Here is a 17902-nt window from a genome sequence, read left to right as displayed (position 1 = left end):
GAAAAATAGATGTTGGCCGATTCTCAGACCTACTCAATACGCTCACAAAATTTAATGAGAATCGGTCAAGCCGTTTCGGAGGAGTATGGGACCGAAAACTGTGACACGAGAATTTTATATATAAGATTTGGCATGTAAAACTGGTCAGTTACAAAATTATAATTCAATAGTAATCATTAACATAAATAAATTTAAAGAAGCCTCTGTCTTACCTTCTCACCTCATTCTTCTAAATATTACACTGATTCTTTTACTGTACAAGCTATTCGTCTCTGGAACTCCTTACCATTTCCCATTCGATCAGTCATATGCCATTTTAAAAAAATTATTAAAATCGCATTATCTATCCCTGTAATAGAATAATATCACGTCCTCTCGTCCATTATTATGTAGTATATGTATGTATATTGTATGTATTGGTTTTTTTTCTTTTTTTTTTCTCATTTATCTATCTGCGATCAGCCAATTATACTTTTATCAGATTTTATCTGTCGCTTTGAGTTATCCAATAATGTCGCTGTTTTAAATCGTAGCCAGATGTGACCTTTTCAGTCTGCATACGTAATTCTTAGAGTCCAAGAGATATAGCTTTCGTTATCTGTCGCTTTATATATACATATACTGCTGTTTTAAATCGTAGCCAGATGTGACCTTTTCAGCCTGCATACGTAATTCCTAGAGTCCAAAAATTGTTGCTAAAGGGTTGGTATGGTGTTGAAGTATTTACCGGTAAGCCTTACAGGAGCGTTTTATCTCTTTGTGCACCGTTGGGATCTCTGTGTAGTCATGCACCTCCCGGTTTTTTACAACCAAGGTGCATTGGTTATGGTCTTTAACACCTTACTTTGGTAACGCTGAATTATTTCGATATTGGAATGACTTGCCGATCCCCATAGCTCTATACCATATAGGCCTTAAGATGGATTTGAATATAAGAACCTTGTTCAAAAGCTACCCTGTACCATCGTAAGCACAGATTATTATATTAGAGTCCGTTAGATTCTGTTCCCGCGTCGTCCCTTCCCCTCCCTTACCTAGTACTGAACTGACCGTACAGCGGCCTTGACGCGCGCGCGCATTTGTTGTGAATTAAAATAAATTAGAACTGTGTTAAACCTACTGTGAAACTGGAAAGCTAGCGAAGATATCTTCGAGACCCTGGAAAAATCCGCAGAACCATACAGGTACGTGACAGACGTTTCCACACATATTTTTCCCTATATATATATATAGTATTTTCCCTAACATTTTGGTAGCGATGATTTCATAACAAATCTTATTTTCCAGGCTTAGAGGGTCTGCCTATAGAATATGTCTCTATGTATGTATTGGTGTGTAAGTTTATTTATTTACGTTTATAAAATGTACATTTAACAAATTGTATAATAAATAGAGGTTTTGTGTCGTATCAAGTAAATTAACACCGATTAAAGATTGCATGATGGAAGACCGCCTTTTGTAAAACATTTATTTTCATTGTTTTGTACTTACTGCAAAATCTACCCTGTACCATCGTAAGTACAGATTATTATATTGAGTCCGTTAGTTTCTCTTAAATTATGAATGAATGAATGAATATATAAATTAGAACTGTGTTAAACCTAACATTTGAAACTAGCAGAGAAGTATCTTCGAGACCCTGAAGCAAGAAATCCGCATTTTACAGGCTTACAGAGCTGATATATATACATAGCCCCTAACATTTTAGTAGCAGAGCGTATTATTTCTAACACTGTATGTTTATGTGTAAGAGTTATTATTATTATTTAATTTAACATAAATTCATTGATTATCTATAATTATTTAATAAATGACTTCATAGTTCTTTAAATTTTAAAATTGGTAAATCGGCTACTTCCTTCTCTTTATGTACATTATTATCTTCTGTTAGCTGTACCTGATTAATAGATTTTGCTAGTCTATTATTTTTGGAATGACAAGTTTGTCTTTATTTTATGCGTTATAATTATGACTCGGTTTTGTAAAAGATTTATTTTCATTGTTATTAATAGTTATTTCTTACAAATTAATTTACAGTTCTATATTCAGCTACATGTTAATAAAAAATGGTTTAATTTAACAAAAACAACGAATTTTCATTCGTTCATAATTTTTTTCTTCTTTAAATTTATTTATATAATTAATTGTACAACTAATTGTGTAACTAACTTAAGAATTAAAATTAAAATCAATTAATATAATTACAAAATATATTATCAAAAAGTCTTCAATTCCTGTACTGGCTGATTAATATATAAAGATTTTGCTAGTCTATTGCTTTTCGGTCTGAAAAAAGTTTTTAGTCAAGGTTTATTTTATGTGTTATAATTCTGTATATCTGCCAGCTTTGTTTCTGATTTAGGTTAATAATAGACTTAATGGATTTTTTGTCCGATAGGTTACAATGTTCTTACAAATTAATTTACAAGTTCTATATTCAGCTACATTTTGAGGCTAATGAAATTTAAATTCAGTTAGTATTAAATTTAAAAAGTTCCTTTACAACAAATTTTCATTCGAATGGCTATAATTTTTTTTCCGAGGTAATAGCTACCTTTAGGAACGAAAATTTATTTATATAAGCTTTCGGTCTTGAAAAAGTTCCTTTAGGCAACTAATTGTGTAACTAACTAACTTTGTCCGAACTAAGAATCTAAAATTAAAAAAGTTCCTTTAAATATAATATAATTACTAAAATATATTATCAAAAAGCCAAAAACTTCTGTCTTGGTTCAAGGTTTCCGAAGATACTGGCAGCGTTCCTCTTTAAATGGCTAGACTAATTCTTTGTCCGAGGTAGCTGCCAGCTCTTCTCTATTTACGAAAAAAAAATCTATATATTTGTATCAGTTATCTAGTACCCATAACACAAGCTTTAGTCTAGACTTAACTTGGGTCTAGATGGCGCTGTGTGAATTGTCCCGAGATTATTATTATTATTAATGGTTGTCATTTATAGGAAATAATCCGTGTTTGAAGTTGAGCTTCTTCTATACAGCGCTGAGGATATGTTGTAGTAGTCGATCATCGTTGAAAATACTACAACATATTATAAAAGCATTTATCAATAAACCATTTCTTAAATGCTAACTTAAAGTGCTTCCTAGGTAGTTCTTTAAGTATTGGTATATGTTTAAGTCAACAATAAAGTTGACTTAAACAAGGTCTCAATAAAGGTTGCCAGTAATTTTAACGAATTATTTCTAACAGACATAGAACAAGAAACAGGTAATATAACACAATCGGTAACATTCAATAATGTACAATACCATGTTAATGTTGAAGATGGACAACAGACAGAAGAAAATAAAATTAACAATGCTACAACACTTGTCCAAAACATAACAGCTAATAGAGAAGAATGGATAGATCTAAATAATACAGCATACGTTGATAAGAAAACTAGCAATGACTATACAAACTATTCTCTTATAAAAGGCCTTGAAGTAAAAGAACATACATCAGAAATAGCTAGTTATAAGAAGACTCAAGAAATTGACATTAAGGATAGTAATATTAATAATAATAAAACTAAAAATAATGTAGATGCAGATAAAATAAAACATGCTAAACGTTTTAATAATAATACAATAGGAAATGAAGAAACATTTTTCAAACAATTCGAACTTGGGTTTGATAATATAATTAAAAACAACATAACAAAACATGAAAATCATGATTTCTCTGCGCAGTTTGATAAATTAAATTCTATGGTAACTACACCAAAAAATAAAAGGAATGAAGGTTTTGACTATGGATATGATTTTGAAGTTATGCCTGATAAAAGAAACGCGTCGACTGTAGACAATGATTTAATAAATATATTGAAAAACATTGCTAAATCTACTGATATGACTCCCACTGTTGAAACAAATACAGTAGGCAACAATGTAACAACACATACTGCTAACATAGACGAAACCACACTAAATAATATTTCAATTAATAATATTACTTCATCAAAACCTGGTGATGAAGATTTTGAAGAACTTCCGAATCTAGAATTTCCGACAGTTAGCACATTTGAGACTTTAACAACGAATGTGTCTGAATACGCAACAATAAGTCCTGGAGGATTGCTGCTTGGTGGAACCGGTTGGGGATCAGGAGCTGGTGGACCTGGAGGTGGTCTTATAGCTGATCACACAGTGCCAATGGGTCCAGGAGTGGTGTACATGCCAGGTGACGGTATACCTCCATCTCCGACTGAGCCAAGTCAAGTAACAGGTACATAAAACGATTTTTAATTTAACTGCAATAATAAATTTGCTAATTGTCCTCCTGATGATAAACCGTAACTGTCATTTAATCTAAATATATACAACTCAAAGGTGACTGACTGACTGACGTAGATCTATCAACGCACAGCCCAAACTACTAGACGGATCGGGCTGAAATTTGGCATGCATAAAACTACTATGACGTAGGCATCCCCTAAAAAAGATTTTCATAAATCCCACCCCTAAGGGGATAAAATGGGGGATGAAAGTTAGTATAAATCTTCTTAGATTTTCAACTGATTGAACTGAAATTAAAGATTGGAGCTTCTATGATGAAGATGTTCGCCTAAAAAGGATTTTGATAAATTCAACCCCCATGGGGATAAAATAAGGGATGATGCAGAATGTGAATGTATTAATTTGAACCGGTCAGTACCTAATGGAACGAATAAATTATGACGAACAAAATAATTTTTAGTGCTTTAGGCTACTTTTATTTTAGAAAAATAAAGTTAAATTCCAAGCGAAGTCACGGGAACAGCTAGTAATAATAATCATCATCATTTATTTATAAATACTATTAATAATTTAGATTGGTACTACTTATTTATTTAGAGTATAAATACACTAACTAGCTTTTGCCCGCGGCTTCGCTTGCGTTAGGTTATCCTCTTGGGGGTGGAATTTGTGAAAATCCTTTCTTAGGGGATGCCTACGTTATAGTAGCTTTATGCATGCAAAGTCTCAGCCCGATTGGTTTAAAATTGATAAAGTTTCATACAAACTTTCATCCCCTATTTTATCCCCTTGGGGGTAGAATTAATCAAAATCCTTTCTTAGCATCCGCTACGTCATAACATCTAACTGCATGCCAAATTTCAGCCCGATCCGTCCAGTGGTTTGAGCTGTGCGTTGATAGATCCCTATGTCAGTCACCTTTGAGTTATATATATTTAGATTACAGAACTAAAAATAATTAAAATATTTAATAGGTTTATGTTCCCAGCACCCCAGACGTCTGTTTACCATCCGATGGACCGTATGCTTGTTTGCTACCTACGAAATAAAGAGAATGACTGTTCTATTTCTCATTTCAGCACCAGCAACGTCCTTCGTGACCAAAATAAAGAGCGACATGAAGGTATTGCACATTGGTGTGTTTTCTGCGTTCATCATCAAGATGTTCCATATAACTGCTTGGAAGGAAGATAAACATCTCTACGGGCTTTGCAACAACTTCGCTCGAGTGATACGAGAGTAAGTATTTTGAATAAATAATTCTGGACAATTCTTTTTCTCTTTTTTTTTTTGACAATTCACACAGCGCCATCTAGACCCAAGTTAAGCTAGCTAAAGCTTGTGTTATGGGTCCTAGACAACTGATACAAATACATAGATATTTTTTTTTGTAAATACATACACATTATATATAGAAAATACCCAGACCGATACAAACAATCATACTCATGAATACAAATGTTTGTGCCGTGCGAGGAATCGAACCCGCGACCATCGGACGTAAAGCGGTGTGCTCGACCGCTAGACCACCGAGGTCGTCATTCACACAGCGCCATCTAGTCTCGTCTCGAAATCATTTTGAACTGATGGTAGACTTAACATTTCGTAAGAGTCTGTAAGGTGTACCAAAGGATATACTGGAATTGCCCTTAAATAAATTCAAAACATCTGTTAAATCATATTTACTGAGCAAAGCCAGTTAACTCACTAAACGATTACTTGAATGATGAGCGTGCATGGCAATAGTTGTTCATGCACTGGATTTTCATTTAATGTTAGACATAGACACCTATATAAATGTACATTGTAAATAAACTAGCTTTAAAACAAATAAAATAATATATTCAATTGAGTTTCTTGCCAGTTCTTCTCAATTGGATCCATATGCTGAACTGGACGGTAGGAAAAATTTAAAATTATAATGTAAAAAATTTTACGTTCATAAGCGGCTGATATGTCCTTCATGAATAAATGATTTTTTAATTTGAATTTGTAATAGACCTACATGATTCTGAATTAACATAACAAAATTAATCAGTTATAGTTATCAGAGCAGATCAGTCCCTACCAGTAGACTTAGAGGACTCGCTCCATGCTACGTTGTATTCAAATATATGGGAAATAATGTGGACCGGTCAAGTGTTGCATTCACCGCAGCCACAGTTGACAATGACTCTGAAGACTTGAGTAAAACATTTATTAAAAAGAGCAACACACAAGTTTCTTGCTCATTCTTCTTGTGATGAATCTGCGTTGACAATGACTCTGAAGACTCTAGTAAAACATTTATTAAAAAGAGCAACACACGAGTTTCTTGCTCATTCTTCTTGTGATGAATCTGCGTTGACAATGACTCTGAGGACTCGAGTAAAACATTTATTAAAAAGAGCAACACACAAGTTTCTTGCTCATTCTTCTTGTGATGAATCTGCGTTGACAATGACTCTGAGGACTCGAGTAAAACATTTATTAAAAAGAGCAACACACAAGATTCTTCTTGTGAACACACAATGACTCTTCGAGTAAAACATTTATTAAAAAGCTTTCTTGCTCATTCTTCTTGTGATGAATCTGCGTTGACAATGACTCCGAAGACTCGAGTAAAACATTTATTAAAAAGAGCAACACCCAAGTTTCTTGCTCATTCTTCTTGTGATGAATCTGCGTTGACAATGACTCTGAGGACACACACACAAGTTTCTTGCTCATTCTTCTTGTGATGAATCTGCGTTGACAATGACTCTGAGGACTCGAGTAAAACATTTATTAAAAAGAGCAACACACAAGTTTCTTGCTCATTCTTCTTGTGATGAATCTGCGTTGACAATGACTCTGAAGACTCTAGTAAAACATTTATTAAAAAGAGCAACACACGAGTTTCTTGCTCATTCTTCTTGTGATGAATCTGCGTTGACAATGACTCTGAGGACTCGAGTAAAACATTTATTAAAAGAGCAACACACAAGTTTCTTGCTCATTCTTTTAGTGATGAATCTGCGTTCCGAGTGGTATAACCAAAAATGACTATGCAAAAGTGCTTGTATTGAGTTAATTTGAATAATAATTATTATTATCTATCACAACAATCGTGTCGTTAAGTTTTTTTCGGACTATTCTAATGCTGTTGACGCAGCTGGCCTTTCACCTGAAGATGCAAGCGAGTGCAGATGGCACTCCAAACCAAAGGACTTATGGAGCGGCTGAAGGCCAAATCCAGCCTGACAGATACTACGCCAGTCTGAGGGCACCGCTAGTGGTCCAAACCTCTGCTCAGCCATCTTAATTTCGATCCCCGTTTGAATTGGACAGGGGACTGATCGTGATGGTATATGTGTTTTTCTTTTTTGTTTTCAGACATAGCAACGATAATGTGCTGTTGGGATTCCGTCAACGATGCTCTCATCAAAGTATCCGACAACGTAATGAATGATGTATATAATAATAATAATAACAATCATCAAAGGGATATCCGACAATGATGATGATGATGATGATGATGAGTCATGCATAATAATAATATATACTTCGAAAAATTCTCGAAATAGATGAAAAAGATATAACACCAGTATATAACACCCACTACACATACACACACTAGGTTTTGGCCCGTATATACGCCATAATAATAATATAATATAATCTCAGAACAATTCACACAGCGCCATCTAGACCCAAGTTAAGCTAGCTAAAGCTTGTGTTATGGGTATTAGACAACTGATACAAATACATACATATTGTACACAAAAAAACACCCAGATATACAAACAATATATATTATTTGTAAATCAAACCCGCGATTGGACGTAAAGCACCGCTAGACAACCGACGTCGTCAAACATACATCATAAACACATACACACACACACGCACGTGAAAAAAAAGAAATAACTTCAACAATTAACACAGCGCCATCTAGTCCCTCAGCAAACAAAGCTTGTGTTATGGGTACTAGACAACATACAAATACATTTTTGTAAATAATATACATAGAAAACACTCAGGCAAACGAATATAAATACAAATGTTTGTCGAACCGACAAAAGTATGACTTTTAAAGTTGAAAGTATTATTATATGCTGTGTATTTAAGTCTATATGAATAAAATTTTTAGTGATTATATCCTAAAGTGTCAGAGACGACTTTGTACAATGTCTCTCGTTAAAAACATCTCATTCATTCATTCATACTTTAAGAGCCACGCTCTTATCGATGCTTGGCTCTTCCATGATGTAACACAATCCTCTATAAATTAATAATCTCAGGACAATTCACACAATGTCATCTAGACCCACTAGCTAAAGCTTGTGTTATGGGTACTAGTCTACATTTACATAGATATATATTTTTTTGTAAATACATACACATTATACATAGAAAATACCCAGACCGATACAAATAATCATACTCATCAATATAAATGTTTGTGCCGTGCGAGGAATCGAACCCGCGACCATATATATATATGACTATAAAAAAAAAATTAATAACTTGATAATTTCACAGGTCAAGCCATCCTACTTCACTATGGAATGATAAACAGGCGTGAACTATTTGGAAAAGACTTTAACGCAATAGTAGATTATATAGACAGCTTATACGAACCTAAAGAAGCGGATAACCTTCTTTCAGCTCTTGAACAAATCGACAAATATCCTGAAACAGCTGATTCTGCATATCAAGTGATGTCTAAAGCTTTTCGTGCAATGTTGCAGCCTTATATCAGATTGTCTGGTACTATAACGGCACAAGTACTGGTAGATTCTTTGAATATAATCATTAAAAGTCATTTCTATGGCAATGAAGTGCCAGGGAGAAGATTTAAGAAGAATATAGGTGCAACGACGGGTCTTATTACAGTTAATAACGTTACTGAAGGAAACAAAACAAAAAATATTGAAGTATATAATGATATAAACAATAATACGAATAAAAGTGTAGGTAATGAGTCATTAATAATAAATAAAACAGTCTTAAATGAGGCCAGTCATACTTATAATAGATCTGAAAGTGATAATTCTATGAGAAGGTACTCGAAACCTTTTTTAGATGGAACAGAGACTATTCGTGATTCTGAAAGATTTGAAAGTAATATTAATAATATGAGGAGTTTTTTGAAACCTTCAGATGGAAACAATATAAGGTCTGAAAAGGTATACAGAAAATACAAAAATATTATCAATTATAACAGAATCACAACTACAGATACTGTTAAATCATTTAATAGAAACCGTAAACCCAGATCTGGTTATAATAAAAATACTGCAGATAAACATCCTGGACATACAACTGACAACAAATATGAACCTAAATTACGTAGAGATAAATTGAAACATCGTAAAGAATTGCTTTTGAATTCAGGTAAATTTTACTTAAAACTTATTCTTCCTATAATATTAGAAACGTCTGCATTTCATTCAGGCTTCTCTTCTATTGAACTTGTTGTTACAGTCTACTTTGGCAAGGCGTGGCGTGGCTTACCACGTTTTATTTTTAAACTAAAAATTAGAAATTATTAGAAATGTCGGGAATTCAATAAAAATAAAAGTGATAAGATAAGATACTAATTATACATATAAGTGGACTATTCAACAGTAATATTTTTCAATTCAGATCAGTAAAAAATATATTCATGATATTAATAGCACAATAAGAATGGTCACCCATGATAATGGTGTGGATTATCCTGGGTTACCATCGTCTAGTTCCAAATTATACAGAGTTTATATATGGGTACTAAACAATTGCAGCTGGTCCCGGGTTTGCATTACAAATCTTTGACTTACATTATATATAAACCCTCCTCTTGAATCACTCTATCTATTGCTGAAAAATGCAAATTTTATTGAATACTCATGAATACAAATTATATAAATAAGTTTATTTTCAGGAAATACACAAGAAATAACCAATCCATTAAGAAATTATGATACAGGAGCAGAGAAATATTGGAAAGTACTAGAAAAACAGTTAAGAAAACAAAAATTGTACATAAAACGTCTGAAACATTTGAAGTACAATCATCCTGAAGCATATCAGAAATATTTCAAACGCCACACGAGCAACAAACATCACAGAAAGAAAACTCACAAAACACATAAATATGTACTTAAGAAGAGGAAAAAACAACATAAACGTAAGAAAAAATATCGTAAATATAAGAAAAATGTATTAGAGCATGTAACTGGTAGCAACCATGCAAATACTGTAACAAATAACGAAAATCTAGACAATCCTAATTCTATCAATGAACATACAGAAGAATCAACTACAACTACTAAAACTACTGCAAAAACTAAAATATTCCAACTTGTACATACTGTACGTAATCATAATAAAATATCTGATAAGTTCAACGATATTAAATCTAAGAAAGTAAAATTTACAAACCATATCAATTTAAAGAATGTTAATAAAGAAATGTGGAAGTTTAAAGCGGTTGAACAAACTACAAAATGAATATAAATGAATTAAATAATGGTAATTCAATGAAAAGATTCAAAATATATTCAAATAATGTTGAATTTAAAGCAAAAACTCATATAATAAGAGAAGAATCAAGTTATATCGATGATGAACAAGATTTGAAATCAAATCTTTATAACGCCATGGCAGAATCGAGGCAGAAGTTTAATTTCAGGAGAAGATTTAATATTTAAAGACATAATGTTATTATAAATCAACACTCTAGTTATACGGACAAGGAAGATGTTCTAAAAACTAATATTTATAGGGTATTTCAGCAAATTGTGAAAACCAATATATAGAAGTGCATTCTTTGAAAAAAATAGTTACAACATTATGATCAAAATTTACAATAAATTACCAACTGACGTCAAAATGCAAAGTTTTAGACTTTTAAATCAAGACTTTATAATTGGTTATTAGAAAACTGTTTTTATAGTATTAAGAATTTTTTTGACATAGAAAATAATATTAATTGTTGACATTGGTGTCTAAATGCGCAAATGAAATTGGAAATAGGAAAGTGGACTGTACATTCGATTTTTAGGATGAAAGGAGGCAAGGTACCTGGATTACTCGATGTCTTCCCGGTGAGGCCGGCCGTCCTCTCGTTCTTGTACGATGCTGCACCAGCACACTATGACACTTCACAAAACACCAATATTGTATGTATGCAAAAATATACTATATCAGTCTATATATTGTCCAAAATACTAATTTTAATGCGGATGAAAAAACTATGATAGCCACAATTCAACGATCTCCGAGTGACTACGTGTGCGACAGCCCGAGTCTAGCCGATCGGGCTCGAGCGAAACATCTCTGTCCTTTTCAGATTCCTAGCCAAGGAAAGAGATAGATGTGGAGAGGACGTAAGGAAAGGAAAATAGGTATACAGGCGCAAACAGACATATTTTAATATATAAACATTTAATTACTTATTAGAGAGCGTTATAATGGGCTTATTTGGAAAACTATTCAACTATCACTTATGTCTCTTGAGCTACCTATAAGTGCTTGGGAGTCAGTTATAACCAAGACATTACATTGCATTCGTTCATTATTATGCACCAGTACTGGGTTCACACCCCACGAGAGAATGTTTTCTCATCCACGAAGGTCATCCAATGACCAATCATGAAAAAGTATATCAAGAAAAAGTATCAAGTATTCATGAAAAATCTTGTGAGGAAGAGTACGATCCGTCTGTAGAAGAAGTAGAGCTACTTAATGTAAACCCGCATTATTCTCAAGTGCGTTTGCAGAATGGTCGAGAAACGACAATTTCAAATAGGTACTTGGCTCCTGCTAATCCTCCTTTGTTAAATGAACCTGTAGGAGAACAGAACCCGAACGTAGAAACTGAATCATTTAATGCGGATCAATCTACTGCTGAACAATTTCTAACAGACCAATCTCCCGCAGAAATATCTCCTACTAATCAATCTCTTACAGATCAATTTCCTGCACTTTCATCCCTGCTGAGGCAAATATATCTTCACGTCGTTCCACCAGGTTACGTCGCACACCTAATCGGTTCCAAGATTATCAAACAGTATTTTAAAAATTAATTAAATTTATAAAAGTAATATTTGTGCGCCTGTTAGCAGGCTGAATATATTGAATGAATATTCATATTGTAAGACCTACTTGTAACATTGTATTCTACAAATTAAATAAATAAATAAACAAAATAAAGTAATTTCAAAATGATACTTTTTTATTTCCGACGTCGTAGTCTACCGGTTTAGCATACAGCTTTGGTTGCGCTGTTACAGTTAACGCAAACGTTCCCCGCACACAGGACGCCCCATCTACTAAACATATAATTGGTGTATCTACCACAATACCAGCTACTTCCATTTGACCGCATTCAGAACCGAGCAGCTAGAATCATTGGTAATCGACGTCTATGTGACAGACTCGACCCGTTGGCTTTGCGGCGAGATATTGCATCTCTGTGCATTTTCTACCACATATATCACGGGGAGTGTTCTGAGGAATTATTCGGAGTAATACCAGCTGCTGAGTTTCACCACCGTACCAACCGCCAGGAACTAAAATACCATCCTGACCATCTGGATGAATGGCGGTCCTCCACAGTGCAGTTTTCTAGAAACTTTTTGCATCGCACAACCACATTGTGGAATCACCTTCCAGCAATGGTATTTCCGAATCGATACGATATTGAAACCTTCAAGAAAAGTGCTTATTCCTTTTTAAAAGGCCGAGTGTTCAACGTAATCTTACTATATTGGTAATTGCGGGTGTTCATGAGTGTGATAGTTTGTCCCTTTTGCGATAAAAAAAAAAGGGAATAATTTATATATATATTGCATTTAAGCGCACAAAATTATAATTGAAGAAAAATTATATATTGTTGGATTATATAAACTACTATTAAATAACTAATGTTCATCATCCAGAAATTCATTTATACTATAACTAGCTACTTGCCCCGGATTCTAACGGGTGTACATATATTATACATATAAACTCTTGAATAACTCTATCTATTAAAAAACCGCATCGAAATCCGTTGCGTAGTTTTAAGATTTAAGCATACATAGGGACGGACAGACAGCGACAGCGATTTTGTTTTATACTATGTGTAATGACATTTTCTAATAAATATATTTTTCAACTATAGAAGAGTGTTTAACATCGGTTTTTGAAAAAAAAAAGGTTTATGAAGTGAGTTAAAATTTGTTTGAAAGTAGCTATACAATTACTTCCAGATAGGACCACTGCCTGTAAAAATGGTGCGATAAAGAGCAGGTAGCACAAAAGAAACAGTATCATAAAATTGTTAACAAGGTCCGTTTCATGGAAACAAAATAATAAAGTTTTATACCTAACTGTATATTATGTTATAGGTTCTTAATCATTACATAGTGTATAAAATAAATTCGCTGTCGCTGTCTGTCCGTCCCTATACTTAAATCTTTAAAACTACACACCGGATTTTGAAGCGGTTTTTTTTAATCGATAGACTGACTCAAGAGGAAGGTTTATATGTATAATACATGTACACCCGTGTGAAGCCAGGGCGATGTAGCTAGTTAAATATAAATAAACATGTCATTTAAAAGCTGCTTGTAAAAGTTTACCCTTAAATTCGTTATTTTTGATTAAACTTATTCTTAAAGCTTGTTAAATTATTTCTACGTATGTCTTTATGTAAAATAATTAGCCTAAATAATTAAAAATGCTATTCGAGGTCACTATTCCATCGCGGACAAAGTCACGGGTACAGCTATTTATAAATTTGTCTAATGTTTCAGGTAAATCGAATGGAGGAATTACACTGAAATTTTACAAAAAAGTCAACATGTAGGCGGAGGAAACCTGTAAAAAATATTCAAAACTGCTTTCAACCGAAGGTCGCGGCGATTTTTTTTATTCCTCGCGTGGTGCAAGAAACTTATTCTTCTGTATGTTTGTATCGGTCTGGGTGTTTTCTATGTATAATATGTATTTACGAAAAAAAAAATTATCTATGTATTTGTATCAGTTATCTAGTACCCATAACACAAGCTTTAGCTAGCTTAACTTGGGACTAGATGGCGCTGTGTGAATTGTCCAGGGTTATTTATTTATTTATATCAGTTGTCTAGTACCCAAAACACAAGCTCTGCTTACCGTGGGACTAGATGGCGCTGTGTTAATTGTCCAGGGTTATTTATTTATTTATATCAGAAATATATCTAAGTATTTATATCAGTTGTCTAGTATTCATAACGCAACCTTTGCTTACCGTGGGACTAGATGGCGCTGTAAAAATTGTTCAGGTGTTATTTATTTATTTATATCTGTTGTCTAGTACGGTTCTCCATATCAGTGGTTTGCTAGTGAGTAGATTGCGCTGTGTTAATTGTCCAGGTTTATTTATTTATTTATATCAGTTGTCTAGTACCCATAACACAAGCTCTGCTTACCGTGGGACTAGATGGCTCTGTGTTAATTGTCCAGGGTTATTTATTTTTTGTTTATTTTCACTGTTGTTTTAATATTACATGACCATTGATTAAAAATCTCATTAAGCGAGTAAAAGCTACTCAACATTAAATAGTAATTAACTTTGTTTTTGAAGTTGCTTTCAAAAATCACATGTAGAAAGAACAGTAATACAGACATAAAGACAAAAAGAAGATCTTGGAAAAGCTCTGTATATGGAGATATTGAATAAATAAAAAAAAGTTTAGCCTAAGTTATACCTCATTTATGTATTAGTAAAGCTATCTGCAAAGGATCCGTAGAATAGAATAGAATAGAATAGAAAATCATTTATTCAAATAAACTTGAAACACTTTTGAATAGTCATCACATTTTTTTTAATCTGCCGCTCTTTCGAAAAGCTGTCTCATCACAAGAAGAACGAGCAAGAAACTTGTGTGTTGCTCTTTTAAATAATTTTATTATTTCTTGGCGAATTAGATAGGCGAAATATTGGCGAAAACAAACAGACAGACAAATATTTTATTTTATATTCAATTTTAATATTACATTGCAATTGATTAAAAAACGCAATCGAGTAAAAGCTACTCTACATTAAATAATATTTAACTTTGTTTTTGAAGTTGCTTTCAAAAATCACATGTATTCAGTTGTTAGAAAAATTTGTTAAATAATTTTTAAGACTGATATTGTGCTCAGAAATGTGTTAGCTTATATATATTTTAAATTGCTCAACGGATTTTAATGCAGTTTCCAACAATAGATAGAGTGATTCAAGAGGAAGGTTTATATGTATAGTACATACGTGTTATAGTACAGAACAAGGCTAGAAATTCAAACATTTATAATGTTACCATACGAGGCCTTTCGTTATCTATACATCTATACATATAAATAAAATTGGAGTGTCTGTTTGTAATATTGAAATAACCGTTTTATACTACATGCATATGAATATAAATACGGTATATACACCAAAATAACATTTTTTACAATTTTTGTCTGTCTGTCTGTTTGTTTGTTTCGGCCAATCTCTGAAATGGGTGATCGATTTTGACGGGACTTTTATTGCAGGTAGCTGGAATAAGGAGAAACATAGGCTACTTTTATTTTTTAGAAAATTATAGTTAAATTCCACGCGGACGAAGTCGCGGGAACAGCTAGTATAATAATAAATATACTCTGTATGCAGTAAAGTTATATAAGAGTCTGTTATTGTATTTTTTACAATTTTTGTCTGTCTGTCTGTTTGTCTGTTTTTTCTGAAATGGGTGGACCGACCTTTTATCTCTGTAATGAGGAGTAACATAGGTGGACCTATTTTGACGGGAAGTCTTTTATTGCAGGTTATATAAGCTGTTATTGAGGTCTGTCTGTTTGTTTGTTCCGACATCTCTGAAATGGCCGATTTTGACTCTTTATTTTAGAAAAGGAGTAACATAGTTAAATTCCACACGGACGAAGTCGCGGGTACAGCTAGTTCATTAGAAATATGTCTTCGCATGTTTTCCTTTTCATTCCAACAATTAACAGTAGGTGGTATTTTTTAAACTAGTTGCTCATTTGACTGTTTATATTGGGCAATCACGCATGCGCACCGGATGTTCATTCAATATAAAAAAAACCGTAAACGCATTCCGGTAAACGCACGCGAGTTACAACACTCCACAATAAGCAGAAGTACATGGAATTCTCACAAATTCACAATAAAAAGGATTCCATAGACAACTATACAATGCGATCGAGAGGCCATTCATGATTTGGTAATTCGACTCGTTTATTCACCACAGATAACATAACATTACATAGCGTCACGTTTGGCGCCAAAATATTGACAGCTCTATAACAATATGGTGTATTTTTGGCGGGAATGGCCATTCATGATTTGGTAATTCGACTCGTTTATTTGTCAGTTTCACCACAGATTAGATAATATTACACAGCGTCACGTTTGGCGCCAAAATATTGACAGCACTATGTCAAAATGGTGGATTTTTGGCGGGAATGGTCATGAGTTGGCACAGCTCGTAGGACAGATGGCTGTTGGGACAATAAAGTCGAGTGACAACCACGAACTGAGACGATATTAATATAAAGACGGAATTGTTCCCCTCCGATCGATCCCCCGTCCAATTCAAACGGGGATCGAAATTACGACGGCCTGAGCCGAGGTTCGAACCCTAATATTGAATGTTTTTTTTCATATTTTATTATTTCATTGAATTAGTGCTAATCGGTGGTTTGTATTCACACACTCAAATTGACTAAGAATAAATTATTTAAAAGAGCAACACACAAGTTCTTTGCTTGTTCTTCTTGTGATGAGACAGCATTCCGAATGAGCGTATATATCAAAAGTGCTTCAATGTAAGTTTATTTGAATAAATGATTTTCTATTCTATTCTATTCTAGCGGTGCCCTCAGACTAAAGTCATATCGCTTTGGCCTTCAGCCGCTCCATAAGTCCTTTCTTTTGGTTTGGAGTGCCATCTGCACTCGTCCGGTGAAGCTGTAAAGGCCATCTGCGGCCAACAGCATTAGAGTAGTCCGAAAAAAAAAACGGAATCTTTATTATAAACGCGAAAGTGAGTGTCGATGAATAGGTGTTTTTACTCTTAAACGCAAAAAATTTTGAACGGATTATGTTGAAACTTTACAGTAATATAGTTTATACATCAGAATAATACATAGACTATAGATTTCTCTGAGATTTGAAACCGAGGGCACTTCTAGTATCTTATAAATAAAAAAAATATTAGAGGGAAATTTGCACAGAGTACCTCCAATTTTTCTTGTCTATGGTGCGGCCATAATACCATGATTGTTTAATAATAATGTATAGAGATTACAATCAAAAGGATTAGGAATAAAAGCAGAAGTCTATAGTGTACAATCTTTATTTACAAAAGCGCGGTAAGTAGCCGTGAGTGAAATAACCTTCTACGATAATAGACGTCATTGTTGAGTCCACAAGTGGACAAGACACGGCCATAACAAAAGTGCAACATGGTTTTAAAATATCAAGTTGTCAATGCAAAGTTGGTTAGGCGCCGACCGACCGACGGAAGTGTAGACAATGGCTTCAATATATTCAACTTTCCCTCGGGAGCCAAGCTTTTATACTAAGGAATAATGTTTAAATAAAACAAAAAAACATTATGATTGCAATAGACGTTATCCTTTTCAAGAACAACGATTTCGTAGAAGCAGTAACGTTAGGCTGTACAGCTTTGATGTCTTTGCTA

Source organism: Achroia grisella, unplaced genomic scaffold, assembly GCF_030625045.1.
Source record: "Achroia grisella isolate CSIRO2021 unplaced genomic scaffold, CSIRO_AGI_Agris_v1 utg24629, whole genome shotgun sequence".
In the NCBI taxonomy this organism is placed as follows: Eukaryota; Metazoa; Arthropoda; class Insecta; order Lepidoptera; family Pyralidae; genus Achroia; species Achroia grisella.
The sequence above is the reverse complement of the archived record's forward strand: the minus strand, read 5'-3'. Positions refer to the sequence as shown.